The 15000-nt window shown below is 43.1% G+C and overlaps 2 protein-coding genes across 7 annotated transcripts in view; one reads left to right on the top strand and one right to left on the bottom strand.

The window, feature by feature from the left end:
* The window catches only part of PTPN14 (protein tyrosine phosphatase non-receptor type 14), a 488901-nt gene that overhangs the window by 211213 nt on the left and 262688 nt on the right, over positions 1–15000 (top strand). The window lies entirely within an intron of this gene.
* Positions 1–15000, bottom strand: part of PROX1 (prospero homeobox 1) — a 49849-nt gene that overhangs the window by 12114 nt on the left and 22735 nt on the right. The gene's annotated exons all lie outside the window — the stretch shown is intronic.

Raw genomic sequence — 15000 nt, 5'->3', positions numbered from 1 at the left:
GCTGCAGAAAGCTGTAGCCAAATTGTCAAATTATTAGTGGCTGTGCTTTCTTGTAAGATTTCAGCAATAGGTAACAGCAACCTCATTTTAGTAAACTACCAAAATTTGGGTGAATGTTAGGAGTAATGCAAGTGCTTCTTGGAGTAGATTTTTAAGCACTCCTCAGAGATTGGATCGAAAGCCTCCGAACCACACTCAAGGCAACCATAAAGCTATTCACCTTGTCTAGGGTGACAGAGGGAGAGGACTAGACATTAATTTTCAGTACAGGGTCCCATGTTTAGAAGTACCAAGACCAACGCAACCGTTCTAATATTGTAACAGCATCAGACAACTGCTTGGCTGTAGTGCACAAATCTGAAGATCCTTCAGACAGGGACAGCTGGGCTAAGCTCAAAACCTTTTCTCATACGATGTCTAATCTGCGTTAAACTTCAGCTCCATTTATACGATTAGGCTGGCCAGAGTGTACCTACAGACTTTGTCTGTGGTATTGTGCTGGAGTCTGATAGTGTGTTGTATTACTAATGTTCCAAGAGTAAACACACTTGTAGGAAACAGCTATAGTTCAAGGCTGCACTTTAAAAAAATAAATGTTTCATCAGTCTTAGCAAAGGAACAAACGGCAATAACACTCTGTATCATATTTTACAAAGCTTCAAAAGAACAATGTCCCGTTGAGTGAAATTCAGTAGCATTCTGTAAACATTAATTTAAGGAAATCAATAGGCTCTGTGAGCTAAAGCCATATTGCAAGATAAACTGGCTGGAGTGCTACTTTGTCAAACAGATTTTAGTTTTCTCGGCTAGATAAAGACGGTTTCAAAATGGGGTAACGTGTTGCAACCAAGGTTTTAAAACTATGTGGCCTTCAAACAGTCTGCTTGTTCCTACTACAAAGCTGGATAAACATACTTTAAAAATGATAAGATTGGGCCAGGATTGATTTTACTTTCAAATTTTATATAAAGTAGAATTCTTGGTGAGTGTATGTTTGGATTTTTTTGATCCTAATTATGAGCAGAAATAAACAAGTGCAGCACAGACAGCTCAAGATGTCAGGCTGCCAGGAGAGGTTAAATTATTTGGAGGCAGCTTTTCTTTTTTTCTTTTTTTTTTTTTTTTTTCCTTCTTCCAATTGCAGGACTTTATGGATTTAAAAAATCTTTATTCATGTTGACCTGGTGGGCAACAAGTCGCCTTGCCAAATAGGAAAGCCAAAATCTCTAGTGGACTTAGGATCAGAGGTCTTCAGCTGCTGAAGGCTGCTCATGTTGCAGAGCGCAAGGTCGTGGTAATGGGAGGTAAACAGGTTGGAAGGGGTGAGAGGGGGAAGGCCAGATCACTCTTCTAGTTGGATGATCTAGACAGTGGCTATAGAGAGGGACTCCGTGGGGAGCCTGTTAACCCAAGAATAAGGCATAAACAGCATCTATTAGGCAAGTGATGGAGAACCTCTCCCGGATGATGAGTGAGCCTGCTATCTGGGGAGCAGTCTCACCATGGGTAGCTCCAGGTCAGACAGCTTTAATGTGTATGCACAGCAGCCTGCATCAGGACAGGTACAGCAACAGAAGAAGAGATTCAGGGGAAATATTTCTGCTGAGAAAACCTCATACAAAGCATGAACCAGATGTGCACAGGCACCCCCCACCCCCAAAGTCAGAGTAAGGTGAGCTTTGGGGGTACAATGCAACCTTCTTAAAGGAGATGCTCGAGAAACTCCACGTGCATCATCCACACATAGCCCTGAGCCCCTTCCTCACATGAGGAAGACTCAAGCCTGTGGGCTTTTGGCGCAAGCTGGCACCTAACTAAATGTGCGTTCCCATATCAGCAGCCTGTCATGTAGGAAACCTACTTGAGGACAAGCCCTTCCCGGTCCCTCCCTACCCATAAGACACAGCATCAGAGTAATGCTGGGGTCAGGCTGGTGACACTGGGACCAGCCCCTTCATCGCGTGCAACCCACGGAGCCAGGGACCCCCTTGCTTTAACGAAGAGCTACAAGGCAGCCCACCTATCCACCTGGCCCTCTGCAGACTAGGGACTTGCGCAATTAGCAGCTGCAGACACAGATCTGCCGCCGTTTCCAGGATAACGCTGCCCTGAGCAGGACTGCCCTACTGTCAGTTTTTCTGCGCTCGCAAGGGCAGTGTCTGCAATAGCTTGCTGGTGTCCTGGCTCCTACGACGTCTGTCCAGACCGTCACCTCCCCTCATGCACATACTCTTTTCCCTGAGTGCAGTGAGCTGCTGCGTGGGACCGTCTTAGTGCTGCGAGTTGGTGTGGCAGCATATCAAGCAGGAGGCTTTGGCTTCTACACAGGAATTGGAGGCAGGTTTTGGAGTAAGTTGCTACACTTTTTGGCGCGAAAGCCACGGCAGCATATGGCCCAATGTTCTCAGTTTAAGTCTGACACTTAACATTATTTAACAGTTTCTGTGTTAGGTGCTTTATAAGGTAAAGGAAATTAACAATTTTCAGCTAATTAGATCACTCAATTGGCTGAACATCCTGGACACCTCTTAGAAAAAAACAGGTTGGCTCAGGCGATGGAAAGGCTAATGCCTCTTCCATTATCGCTTATGAGGAGAGGGAAATAGTTGGAAAGGATGCTTTTATTTTAAAAACACAAATGAAAAATACTTCAACTATTGGACACTCCAGTAAACACACTTTTCTCCCAACCACCACCTTTGTAGAGAGCAGGGTGTCAGTTTGCCCACCGCTCCATGTGTCCCAATCCCCCTGGCTACAGCAGCAGCTCTCTAGTGCCACCACAGTCTGCATTTATTGCCTTCAAGTTTCCTCTCATGACTCCTGCTGTACAAATCTGTTAGAAATGGAGGTTTTGGAAAGAGAAAAAGATGGACAAGAAATTGGGTGGCCATTCACAACAGTCTGCTCTCCCACTGTGGCACACAAAGAGAAGCCCACTGTCTTGGGACAGTGCTAATAACACAGCGCTGAGCCTGGCATTTGGGAAGGGAAGAGCATCAGCCCGAGTCTGGCTCAAAAGAGAAAAATTAGGAAAACAACAGAGGTTTCCTATTGCATTTACTGTTATGCTGTAGCTTTTTTACTCTTTGTAAAAAGCTGGAAAACACATGCCCCTCAAATGATTTAAGAATGTATTTTAAAAGTGTTTGTTTGAAATGAACATGAGATCCCTTATCCCTTGAGTGGAGTTTGGGGCACTAGTAATCTACTGCTGGCTTACTGTTATCTCCTCCACCAAGCTCACAAAGAGCAGAGAGAATGGGCACGGCTCTTACAAGGAAAAAACTGACAGTGGGACTGCTGAGATGTCTGATAATATCAGGGAAGTGAAAGTGGTAGTGCAGTGAAAATGGATACTGCATGATACATTAGATTTAATCACTTGCATTTCAATTAAGCTTTTCCACAAATAAAGATTGGGAAGTACTCTGCAGAGTCCCTGCGCGGCTGGAGCGCCAAGCGCGGTTGGTGCTATGCGCCCTGGCTGGACGCACACAACAGGGCTTCTGCAGCTCGCTCAGGCTGAAACCCCCCCTTCTGCCTCCTGGGGTCCTCCCTGTTAGGACCCATCTTCCCATTCTGCAGTACGCGAGAGGCATCCCGCACACATCAGCACCCCCGGAGGATCTCTGTCCTGGGACTGCTGTGCCTGTGGTTCAGGGGATGAGCCCATCCATCCTGGAGACACAGCTACTCTCTTGTGCAAACACAACGGCCTTAACATGCTAGTTTTTAAGCGCAAAAGTTGGTAAGACTTGCAAGTAGAGTGGGCTAAACCAAAATAAAAATACTTTCCATTTATGATTTATTTAGATTTTTTGCACCTTGGAATTCAGTTCTCCCCTTTCCCCATCCTCAGAAATCATCAATATCATTTTAATGGGGAGATGATTATCAAGTTTCCTTTTCTGCCTTACTGATGAATTAGAACTGCATGAGATGTAGAGGTTTCTAATGGAAACTCTGATTGCCCTTAACTTATTGCATTGCCAATGGCACTGCTGCAGAATGGAAAAATCACTAAGGCTCCTATGGCTTATGATAGTTGGGGGTTTAGTATGTGTTGGGAAATGAAAGAAAGAATCACAGGACGGGTTACTGTCACACCCCAGAAACTGTCTCGAAACACCAGTTTCATTCGAAACTGAAGAAGAAATAACACTCGCGCATACAAGAATAGTCTAACTTTAACTCAGTCCCATCGCGGTGAAATGCAATCTGCTACAAGAGGCTGCCTACAATGCCAAGCAGCATATTACGTACCCTGCTGCCAAATTCTGGCAGGTACCATGTACAGGCGCCCACAAAAAACCTGTCCAGAAAAGTGAGTACAGGGACGACCACCCAATTCTGGCTCTGCTGCGGGAACAGCAGAGAGGTTATTGCATACTCTCCTGGACACATCAGCCAGATGGGGATATGATGTGTTACTCAGAAGATCAGGAGACACAGCCTGGACTGTGATGAGCAGGTACGTCTCTCAACAGCAGTAAGTCCTCTGCTTTCATAGTGTATTTCCACGCGTAAAAGAGCTGGGCAGGCAGAAGCTGCTGGTTAGACCTTGCACATAGAGGAAAACTGGTTCATAATGCCTGTAGTGTGCAGGGATTTTTTTACATTCAGCAGAATTTGGCCCTGTGGATGAACCATTAACGCTGCAGCAGAAGTGATAATTAAAGGCTTATACATCTAGAATACATCCTATATATATAAAAATGCCGTAACAGTTAGTAAACATCTGTAATTGGTGTTGCTTGCTCTTGCACACTCTTCCCATCTCTGCATTGCAGTCACCTTTGTCTTCTGTGTCTGGCCCTGAAAAGCTCCAACTGTGCCCTCTCCCTCCTCATTTTACATGTGTTGAGGTGGGGGGAGTGAGGAGGGAGGTAGAGGAGAGGGATGGGAAGCAGGTGGTGTTTAATCAGTCTGGCAGGGAAATAGGCAGTCACTGGGGTCCTTTTGGGGGTGTCAGGAAGGTGGTAAGCATGCCCTCTGGCAGCAGGGTACCTCCTTTCCTCTTTCCCATGGCAGAGGGTAGGGGCAGGACAATTGAGCATGGTTATGGGTGAGGGGTGTTGCAAATGAAGCTGGCTCCACCGGCCCAGGCTCCCCCCCCCCAGTTAACTCTGACGAACCTCCTCCCAACATAACCACGCTTTTATGGGCATCTGGAGCCCATCGTGATGGGATAAACTGCTCTATCTATTCCACCCTGAGCCATGCGGCTGGCCAAACTGGGCTACAAACACCCCGTTACAAGCTTCAGTGCAGGACCTGCCAGGGACCGGTGAGCCTTGCAAGCTTGTGAGGTCAGAAGACGAAGTTTTACATCCTAATGGACTGAGGTCCCTCTCGTTTGACTCCTCTTTATCCCTTGCAGAAGGAAATGGTGTGACTCCAGACGCTGCTGGGTCAGATAACCTCGAGGCTGGGCCTCATCTGATGGAGCCAGCCCTCTCCGCAATTGCATGAGATAAGCCACTTCGACTTCCCCCTGAACACCGATACTCGGCAGTTAAAGGGCTTTTATTTGCAATGTTGATTTCCCCTCTCTCCTCTGAAAACTTTCTGTAGTTGTAGGCTACTGCTTTAAATGCATTTATGTGTCTACGCCACCATTCTCCCCTAAGTCCCAATCAAAGCAGCAGCCTTCCTGCTTAGCAACAGAGATCATGCCACCCCGGTCTGCTGCTCTCTGCAAAGCCTCTCCATTAACTACAGAAACAAGTTCAAGGCCACATCTTTGAGCACTCTGGACCACCACCTGGACTCAGCTGCTTCTGACAGCACATTTCCACTAAAGCCTTGCAACTGCCCCCCCCCCCCCCCCCCCCCCCCCGCAGAGGGCAGTTCACGAGTCCCTCCGGTGGCACACAAAACAAAGCAGAGCCTGGCTACGTACCTTCCCCCTCTGCAGATAAGAAAGATGAACCTTGCCCCTTCCAGATCTACGGGGAGAAATCTCCAATACGTTGATTACCTTCAGCCAGACCTTCTGGCTGTCCCTCTCTCTCTCGCCCACCTACACTCGCACGTCAGTAAGATGCCAGGCTCTTTCTCTGCACTGCGAAATTCAGCTATACTCTACTGGAGGTGATGGGCTCTGTGTAACTACACAAAGCGATCCTGTACTCTGAAGACTCCCTCCCTCTTGGACTGAACAGTATTTCTTAACTTCACTTCTTGTGTCATTAATGTCACTTCAGGAGGATACTGAACCGTGGCTACTTCTCCTCCTAGGTTCTCTCTTTCTCATGCAGGTGAAGGACACACAGTCCTCATGGACCCCTGCAATATTCTGCTGTTACTTCCTCACAGCCTCAGTATTTTTCCCGTACAGTTTTAAGTATCTTTGAAAACAGCATCCCCATTGTGCTCCACACCAATGCTGGAAGATCTCTCCGCAAGCAGATCTTTCAGCCCAGGGCTACCTGCTTCGAGAAAGGGCAGGACCCCAGAAAGCTGGCCCAGAAACCAGCGTGGGTCACAATGCTGCTAAACCTCTCCCACAGTTTCCAAGGGTTATGACAGTTTGCTAATTCACATTATGAGAGCCTGACTCTCGTCCATTTTAAAACATGTTGAAGATATCAAGCAAACAGTGTTCTGCGTGAAGGTGACCTATTCAAAGTCCTATAGAACGGGCAATCCTATCTGTAAGACTTCTGTTAAAGTCAGTCACGCAGCCCTGACCCCGCACTGTGAGACGGTATCGGCTGGGACCTCCTCTTTTGGCAAGCGCGCCTTACCAAAATAAAAACAATGCTCCCCTCCACCCCACATCCATAAACATGATGGCTCTGTGACTCCAAATCCAGGTCTGCATTTAATTTTTAGTTTTAAAATAAACAAACGAAACTTTTTTCCAATTAACATTTAACATATATTCACACACTTGACTATAGTAACGCAACAAAGGACAGCTTTTCAGCTGGCACAGATCAATTAGCTGCAATGATTGCTGGAGCTGATTTACACCAGAAACTGAGAATCCAGCCCAGAATTTAGTTCAGCGTCATGGAGAAAAAGCAGGGGGTGGGTGGGATGTGGAGGGAAAAACCTTACAAAGCTAGTAAGCTAACCCACTATTTCACATCTCTGGTACAACATTTATATAGACCAGCTTAGATAAAGTTTAGAAGATCAGACATTTTCCTCAATTTTCACAGTACAAAATGTTCTGTGTCCTTTTAATGTGACACATTAAAACAGGATATAAGAAATTTCAGTTGATCAGGTCTCGTGAACACCCTCCTCCTTCACTAGACAGTGCTGCTTCTCCAAAAGTTCTGAGTGAGAAATTTAGCCATGTCATCTAAAAGAAATTAAGAAAGTCTGGAAGAAACATGTGCAACTTGCATGTTATCCATTACCACAACTAGGATTTATTAAATGGTAAGAGAAATCACTGGTTTCTTTTCCTTTTCTTTTTTTTCCTCTTTTTTTTTTTTGCAGACGCCAAGTTTTAAAATTGAACTGCCTAGCCCAACAAACTCTTTCTGTATGCAGGATGAATGAAAAAGCATGTCAGCTTGTGAGGGATAAGACTTCACACGAGTGAGGGACAACATGGGTTAAAATTCACCTTGCTTCTCACTTCTCATCTACGATGGGTTTTTGGAGAACGACGGACATCTGGAAATCAGTTTTACATAGAAAAATAGAAAACAGGGAAGAACTAGGAAGATGAATAAAGGCTCATCACAGACACAAAAGACCAGAGCAAAAAGAAGCTTGGATTTGGGTATTCTTGTCTGGCAAGGAGGCAGGCAGTAAGGCTAATGAAGCATTTGCGATATGGGACGTATGCCAGCGTAACAAAGAAGATGTGCATCAGCTCTGCAGATGTGCCAAAGCCCCCAGAGCAAAATAATGACATAATCACCATCAGTGTCACAGACCAGACTGTACACAAGGTGACATGGGAGAGAATAAATAAGAGTCTTTAGAGGCCTGTAGTACACACACGGGAAGGAATAGCCATTCCTCACAACTGCCACAAGAGAGTGGTGAGATGTTGGGTATAATGTGTGCAGCTAGCAAAAGAAATCTTGAATTGTGCAAGGCTAACACACTATAAATTGGTGCTTTTCTCGATCTCCAGTTGACGTTTCAATTCCCACTACCCCTTGTTGAATGCAAAATGAAATGGCAGTAGGAGTCGGAAGAGTTTGCCAAGTTTTGTTTTGGTTTGGTTTTGCTGGTTTCTTTTTTTTTTTTTTTTTTTCTTTTTTGGAAGAGGGTTGTTTTGTTTGAGAAGGGGATGGGGCAATAGGGATGAGTACCAGTAAATAATTGTAAAAGAACAAAACCAAAACCCCAAAACCAAACACAGCACACCACCACTACATGCACACACGCGCACAGGCACAGAAACCCTGCACCATTCAGCTGGAACAATCCTAGGATTCCCCCAAAGCAAAATTAGAAACAAACGAGGATGGCTTTTGCTTTTTTTGGGGGGGTTGTGCTTTCTGGTTTACTGCTATCCATGAACTAAACCAGGAAAAATCCCACTAAAATATTTTTCCATGCTAAAAGACAAGATTACTATTTTATTGATCAGTAATAAAACACCGCTTAGGGCAATTTAGTACTTAACATGTTATTTGCGGTAGGGAGTAATCTGAAAAGCTCTGAGTAGCCTTAAATCATTTCACAACAGCTCTTCCTGCATAAAAGCAAGTGTTCGCCTCCGTACAGCTGTGTGATTTTGTGGTATATTTTTTTACAGGACTTTTGTCAATTTTTAAAGGGAACATCTGTTTGATAAAGTAGAACAACACTGGTAGTAATCCACAGGCCTAAGTGGGCAAACTGTGAAAGAGCAGGAGATATGCTGAAGGCGCCAACAAGACTCTCGCAGAAGGAACGCTCAAGTACGTCATTGTTTGCAGGATCTGGCCCTACAAGAGGAGCTCAGAAGAACAAAGCACTTGGCTTCACCAGTGTCCCTTTTCATTGCTTCTAATGAAAGATTCATAAGAATAACTTTAATTTTTTATGATCTTTTTTTTGCATTACTGTATTAGCTGCATCTACTTTGTATGCAATTTCTTCTTAAATACAGAAAACCTGTTTCAAAATGCCAGGCGTAATAACTTAATCAGTACAATAATTCATCTTGATTGTTGTGCGGTCCTTCTTAACAGTAAGGAAGTGAGATAGAACCCAGAAAATGTTCTGTATTATTATTCCTGTACATTGCAAAGTGATGTATTTGTGAAGAATGCAGGTGACAGTCTGGAGTGGAGTTCTTTTTTCTTATTTTTAAGACAAAAAAAATTATTAAAACCTCCCTAATTTGCTAGTTAAACTGTTCAGTGGAAGAATGATTGTATTTGTCCTTTTTGGCTTCGCCCAATTAATTGGAGCAGTAACATAATGATTGTTAATAAACAGCTCTAATTTGACTGTACTTCTTGCCTATCTACTAACCACACCGTATCTTTGTTTAGCATATCATCGGGGAAAACAAGAAAGCATGTATAGAATTTTGTTCTGTTGTATATGAAGTTTAATAATTACACCACAGAGGATTCTAAATTAATCGCAGAAGGCACAACAATATTAATAATCTGTTTAGCAAACTCTGGCATCTTTGCACTTTGATGTTAGAAGCAGAGACAGTATGAACTGTGGCAGTTTTTTAAATTGGGTGAGTGTTTGTTTCTGTTACAGCTTATACCAATGTTTTCTTTTATGCTTTTTCTACTGTGCACCTTTCTTTCCTCTAAGAAAAAAAACCAAAACACAAAACAAAACCACAGAACAACTCAACAAACAAGCCTGTGCTTATTTGGGTGCATTTCGATCAAAGCTAACAGATCGAATTTTTCATTTATTTACCAAAGTTTCATTGCAGCCATTCTTCATAATTACAGCAGCGTTTTAATTTTTTTTCTTCCCTTGAATAGGAGAGAAGGGGTTCTGAGAAAGTTTTTAATTAGCTAAATAGGTCTGTGTAATCTAGATGAAATAAACACGCCCGTTTGAAAGGGCTGTTAGAACTTTTCCAGCCATTTAATCCATAGATGGCTGAACACAATGATACCTTCCACAGAAAGCTACAGCCACCACCAGCAGCTGTTAGAAGAGAGCTTGCTCCCTGCTCCTATTGATAACCCTTTGTGGAATGAAGAAAAAGAGCTGAGGGAAGGAGAACTGAATGTCAGACAATAGACATTGCTACACACACTGTCTCTGAACTTTCCTCATCTCTGAAGGACAATTAATTATGAAGGCCTTTGGGGTAGGTCGAAGCAAGGGAAAACCTACTGCTGGCCCAGCACTCCAGCCGCTATCTCTGTGTTTGTTAAATGGTTGTGCCTGTTGGGGAACCAGAGTAGCAGCCACCAAAATAGCCAATAGATCATTTAGGAAAAAAGAGCAAAAGATTTTTTTATGTGTGTCTGTCCTTGTATAATTCTATTCTCACTGTGAAATCATCCATACACAAAACACAAGGACATTTTTTTTTTTTTTTTAGAAGAACCACAGGGTAGGTTACAGTCAGAAACGGCCTCTCAGTGGTGTGTTAAAAAGGATGGTCTTTTCACCAAATCATTTCACAGAAGCAAAACAGACAAACACAAAGAGTTGAGACTTTTTCTCCTACATTAAATAGAGTAACTGATAAGGTCAGACATATGATACCTAAAGACATGAATCTGTGAACTCTTGAAGTCAAAGGACTTCTCTGTGCAAAGGAACAATCTTTCAAAGGAAATAGATCATAGAACTCCACTGAATCCCCTTTAAACTTTATGAAGCAGGAGGAGAAAAAGCTCTAAGTAGGGAAGCTTGACAGAAGAGCCTTGAACTATTTTCTGAAGGAAAGATGAGACCCTCCCTAGGCTGCCACAAAACATCTTTTTTTTTCTAAAGGCTCTTCTGAACTTTGATATGTGCCAAGACACCGCTATTGAAAGCTGTATAATTATGTGCTATAGCCACTGTAGAAAATGCTTTGTTCACCACAACAAAGAACAATAAGCAAAGTAAAGTGACATTACACTGTATCTTTTTCTTTAAGAATGTTGAGAAAGGTCACGGTACGTTATAACTAATAAAGCTGTTGAGTAAGGAAGTTTAAAGTTGATCTTGCTGTGCTTAAATGTAACCCAATGACAAAAAGGCAGAAGGAACTAAAATTGTAATGACATTAAAAAATAGATCATATATCAACGTGCCAACTTCATTATACAAACACCTTGAATCCGAAGGACACAAACAGAAAAACTGAGTGTAGTCCTGCAACAGTATTCCTCTCGCAATTCTCTCCCTAATAGCTTCCAACTACAATCTGCAGTTCAACTAACTGCAAAAACTGTTTAATAAGCATTAATTGATACATGCAATGCATGGACCTTCTGTTGCAAGCTGTGGATTTTGTTACTTGACTAAAAACCGGGTTCATTTCCTGTGCAGTTTCAAGGAAAGCTCTGCTGTTTCACAAGAGAGCCTATTCAAAATTTTTTAAAAAAACACCAAAAACAAAAGGAAAAGGGCCTGAGGGCATCATTTAAATTTCCTGAAACCAAGATTTTTAAGTGAAAAAGAAGTTCCATTTAGACACCTATGTTTCAGTTTTTCTTCAGAGGAATCAGGACAGTTATGTTTGCTATTTTCAAATTGCCAAAGCAGCTTTACTCTCCTTGCTGCAGATCACCAGACAGCAGCCTTCCGACTTTGTCTTTAAGAATGCTGAGAATGATGTTGAAACGCTACAACAATAAAGCCCTTGAAAGAGGAAGTATACAGCTGAGGGAAAAAATGCGAGGAGTTTAATACTGAAACAAACAACTGTCCCGTTAGGCTGTGCCCACTGCTGGTACCACCAGAAGTGCAGAGGCTGCCACTTTGCATGGAAAGAGCAATCTCTGAGATAGAAGTTAGCGAGTTACGGACTTGATTTTCACTTCTCTTGAGGCCACATTGCACTGCTTCTGTTGTGCAAAGGAGTAAAACCATTCGTGAGTGGCCTTAGTTTAAATGAGAATCAGGTTCAAAGGCTTTAATTCTCCTTTTGATGAACACCAATTCAGTTCAAGATGAATCCTGCAGATGAAACTGGGGAAGAATACAGGTTCCTAAAATAAGCACGAGTGGCCAGAATTTTCGGTAATTTAGGATGTCTTAATTTTTGGATGGAGTGCTGGGCACACTTCATTTTCAGGGAATGGACCGTCGAGGACCTCCTGACAGAGTGGCTCTCATTAATAGATCTCCAGTTAAGCATCCCAAAATGGCATTGGCCTAAAACCATCATCACTTCTGAAAATTTTGGCAGCCAGCGTTCCTCTCAAGGGTTTGTAGGCCGCTTACGTGACTGGGTTATTACTTAGATTTTATAGATGGTGTTATTTGAATTGATTTACATAATCTCATTGATTTTTACGGGACTAACTCAGAGTGCCTTAAGTTAAACATTGTGCTAAGACTTGAGTACAACTGGTCTTAATTAGGTTTTTCCCACTAGTGTGGTTTTCCCCTGCCAAAAGCAGAGCAAACTTCTTAAAAATGGTTTTCTCCCCCTTCGAAATGATGACACGTGCTGTAACTAGCACTATGAAAAGAGGCAATCATCGCATCAAGCCCCACTGTACCAAAACTGCATACAGTGTATTTGTGCAAATAACGCAGCTTGGCAGACGTTTCACTATTGTGATCAATCTCAATAACTACGTCTGCAAAATCAGGCAAGTTCCCGTGAAGCAGCAGGCAGGCTGCGCTCAGAAAGATGGTGTGTGCGGGGGCTTGCTTTGGTGCTCATTTGCTTGCTACGCAGAGGAACATGGCAAATGTAAGGAGTAGGCAGGAGGGCATAGAGCGAAATCACTAGCACAGAGAGACCCTGAGACTTCAGAACTAAGACTGAGTCGTTAAATGCCCACAAGGAAAAGGAACGGGCATCGTGCAGAGAGATGTCAATACAGAGAGAACGACAGTAACTACAAAAAAGTGCCAGGGATCAAGGAGGATGGAGGAGCGGGAGCCAAAGCAAAGCTAAAATCCAGGTATTGTCCTCAGGCCAGTTTCTTTTGCTCACTGTAAGTACATAAATTGGAAAAAAAACCCCAAAACTTATTTATGGTTTTTAACCATATTTTAACTCACAGCATGGTGTTCCCCTTGTTCGAAATCATCCTGCCAGTCACAACTGTGAGCTCTGATGATCCGTGTTAGGATGAGTTGTGAAAAAGAGTTACAAAATTATTTGGGATTTTTTTTTTTTCTTTTAATGCATAGCAACAATACCTGACTTTAATTATTGCAGCTGGCATTCAAAAGCCTATGGCAACACCACAGATGAGACAGGTATCAAGTGGCACAGCAAGCTGTCCTCACTTTCTGACCAACTTCGGCATTCGTGCTGGAACACTGACATTTGTGGCTTTCATTCAACCTACCTTCTCCCTCCCTGGAAGGATGGCCCCAGAGCAGAGAAGCATCTTCACCTTCCACAAAAAAAAATGGTGGGTTTTTCTCCCCCCCTTTTAAAACTCAGTTTCAAATTATTCTGTGCAGCTCGGCACAGGTTTCTCCAGCTAACTTTAGTGTGAGAGAGAGAGTGAAATGTGGAACTGGCTACACACATACACACACGTGCACACAAAACCCAGGCAAAGTTGCATTGCACTGGAGGAGGCATTGTATCTGTCGCTGGCTCAGAGCCACAAGGGTACAATGGCAAAGCTAAAAATGATAGGACATGTGCTTTGTTAAACATCTTAGTTGACTTTGCTACAAGCTGTCAGTTGCAACGTGCAGGGAAAGGAACACAGTATCACAGATTCCTGAGCAAATCAATGGCACAGCCTGATATGGACCAAATGCACATTTTAGCTTTATCATTTTTTCCTAATAGTCGATTTAGGAGTAGTAAAGTACATGCACGAATTTCACCCAGGAAAAGATAAAGGGGAGGGTTTAGGAATAGTAGTGTAGGTGATTTATGAGAAACAGCATATCAGACTAATCAGAAGATCAGCAAAGCATCACTGAAGTATGAGACGAAGGAACCTTGATGATGCTAAATATGGCAAATGCTCCATTTGCTGAATCCTTTTGGATCCAATTTCAACATTACAGTACTTGTAATTTTTGCTTTGCAGTTTGTGGGTGAGGGGCCAGGTGTTTATTTATCAGGAAAAGTTACACCGGCTACATTAGAAACTGCACTGTACAGTTTAATGATCTCATAACTGCTGTATCTTCAGTGCAAAACCAAGATTTAAACCTCTAGGAAATTCTCATTATACTAGATAAGACAAGAAAGACTGAGTGAAAGAATCTGCAAATCATTGCCATTTATAATATCTCTTTCCCTCCATGATTGGGGAAAAAAACCCAAGGGGCTCCTTTCCTACCAGATGATAGACCCCTTGGCTGAGGAGACTGCAATCACTAGCAGTGTTAAACATACCAGATTTATGTTTTCTCATCTACCTGAAAACACCTATATGCTCCCCACAATTATTCACTGAAGTAATCCATTTACATTAATACTGCGACCAACATTTTGAAAAGAAGTAGTAAGTGCCTGAAATCATCAAGGATATGAGAACTTTTGAGGGCAAAGAACATTTCAAGCTATGTTCTGCAAACAGAAGTTGCAGTAAAAAGAAAAAAAGCTTGAGGGGATTTAAGCACATTTTGACAGAAAAAAGCTGGTCACACTTATCTCCATATGTATTTCCTTTTCTTTCCCTATATTTAGCTATTATGCCTTGGCATACAGGCAGACCTACCTCCCAGGAGTGGGAGTCTCCCATCTTGTGCATACGTGAGTACCTAACAGGGCCAGAGCCCTCAGGAGGGCCTGGCAGGGGCACGGCGCACCAAACATGAAGTCTGGATGTTGTCACCAGCCGCAATGAATGGCAAACCCCTCGAGGAATACCCTCTTCCCTGTTCTTTCTTCATCTGTCCCTTCCACGCAACCATCCTCCCAGAAAACTCTGCGTGCCCATAAGAGGGGGATGGAGCGGAGAG

The sequence above is a fragment of the Accipiter gentilis genome, chromosome 30 (assembly GCF_929443795.1).
Source record: "Accipiter gentilis chromosome 30, bAccGen1.1, whole genome shotgun sequence".
In the NCBI taxonomy this organism is placed as follows: domain Eukaryota; kingdom Metazoa; phylum Chordata; class Aves; order Accipitriformes; family Accipitridae; genus Astur; species Astur gentilis.
Note: the sequence above shows the minus strand (reverse complement) of the source record. Positions and strands in the feature narration are given on the sequence as shown.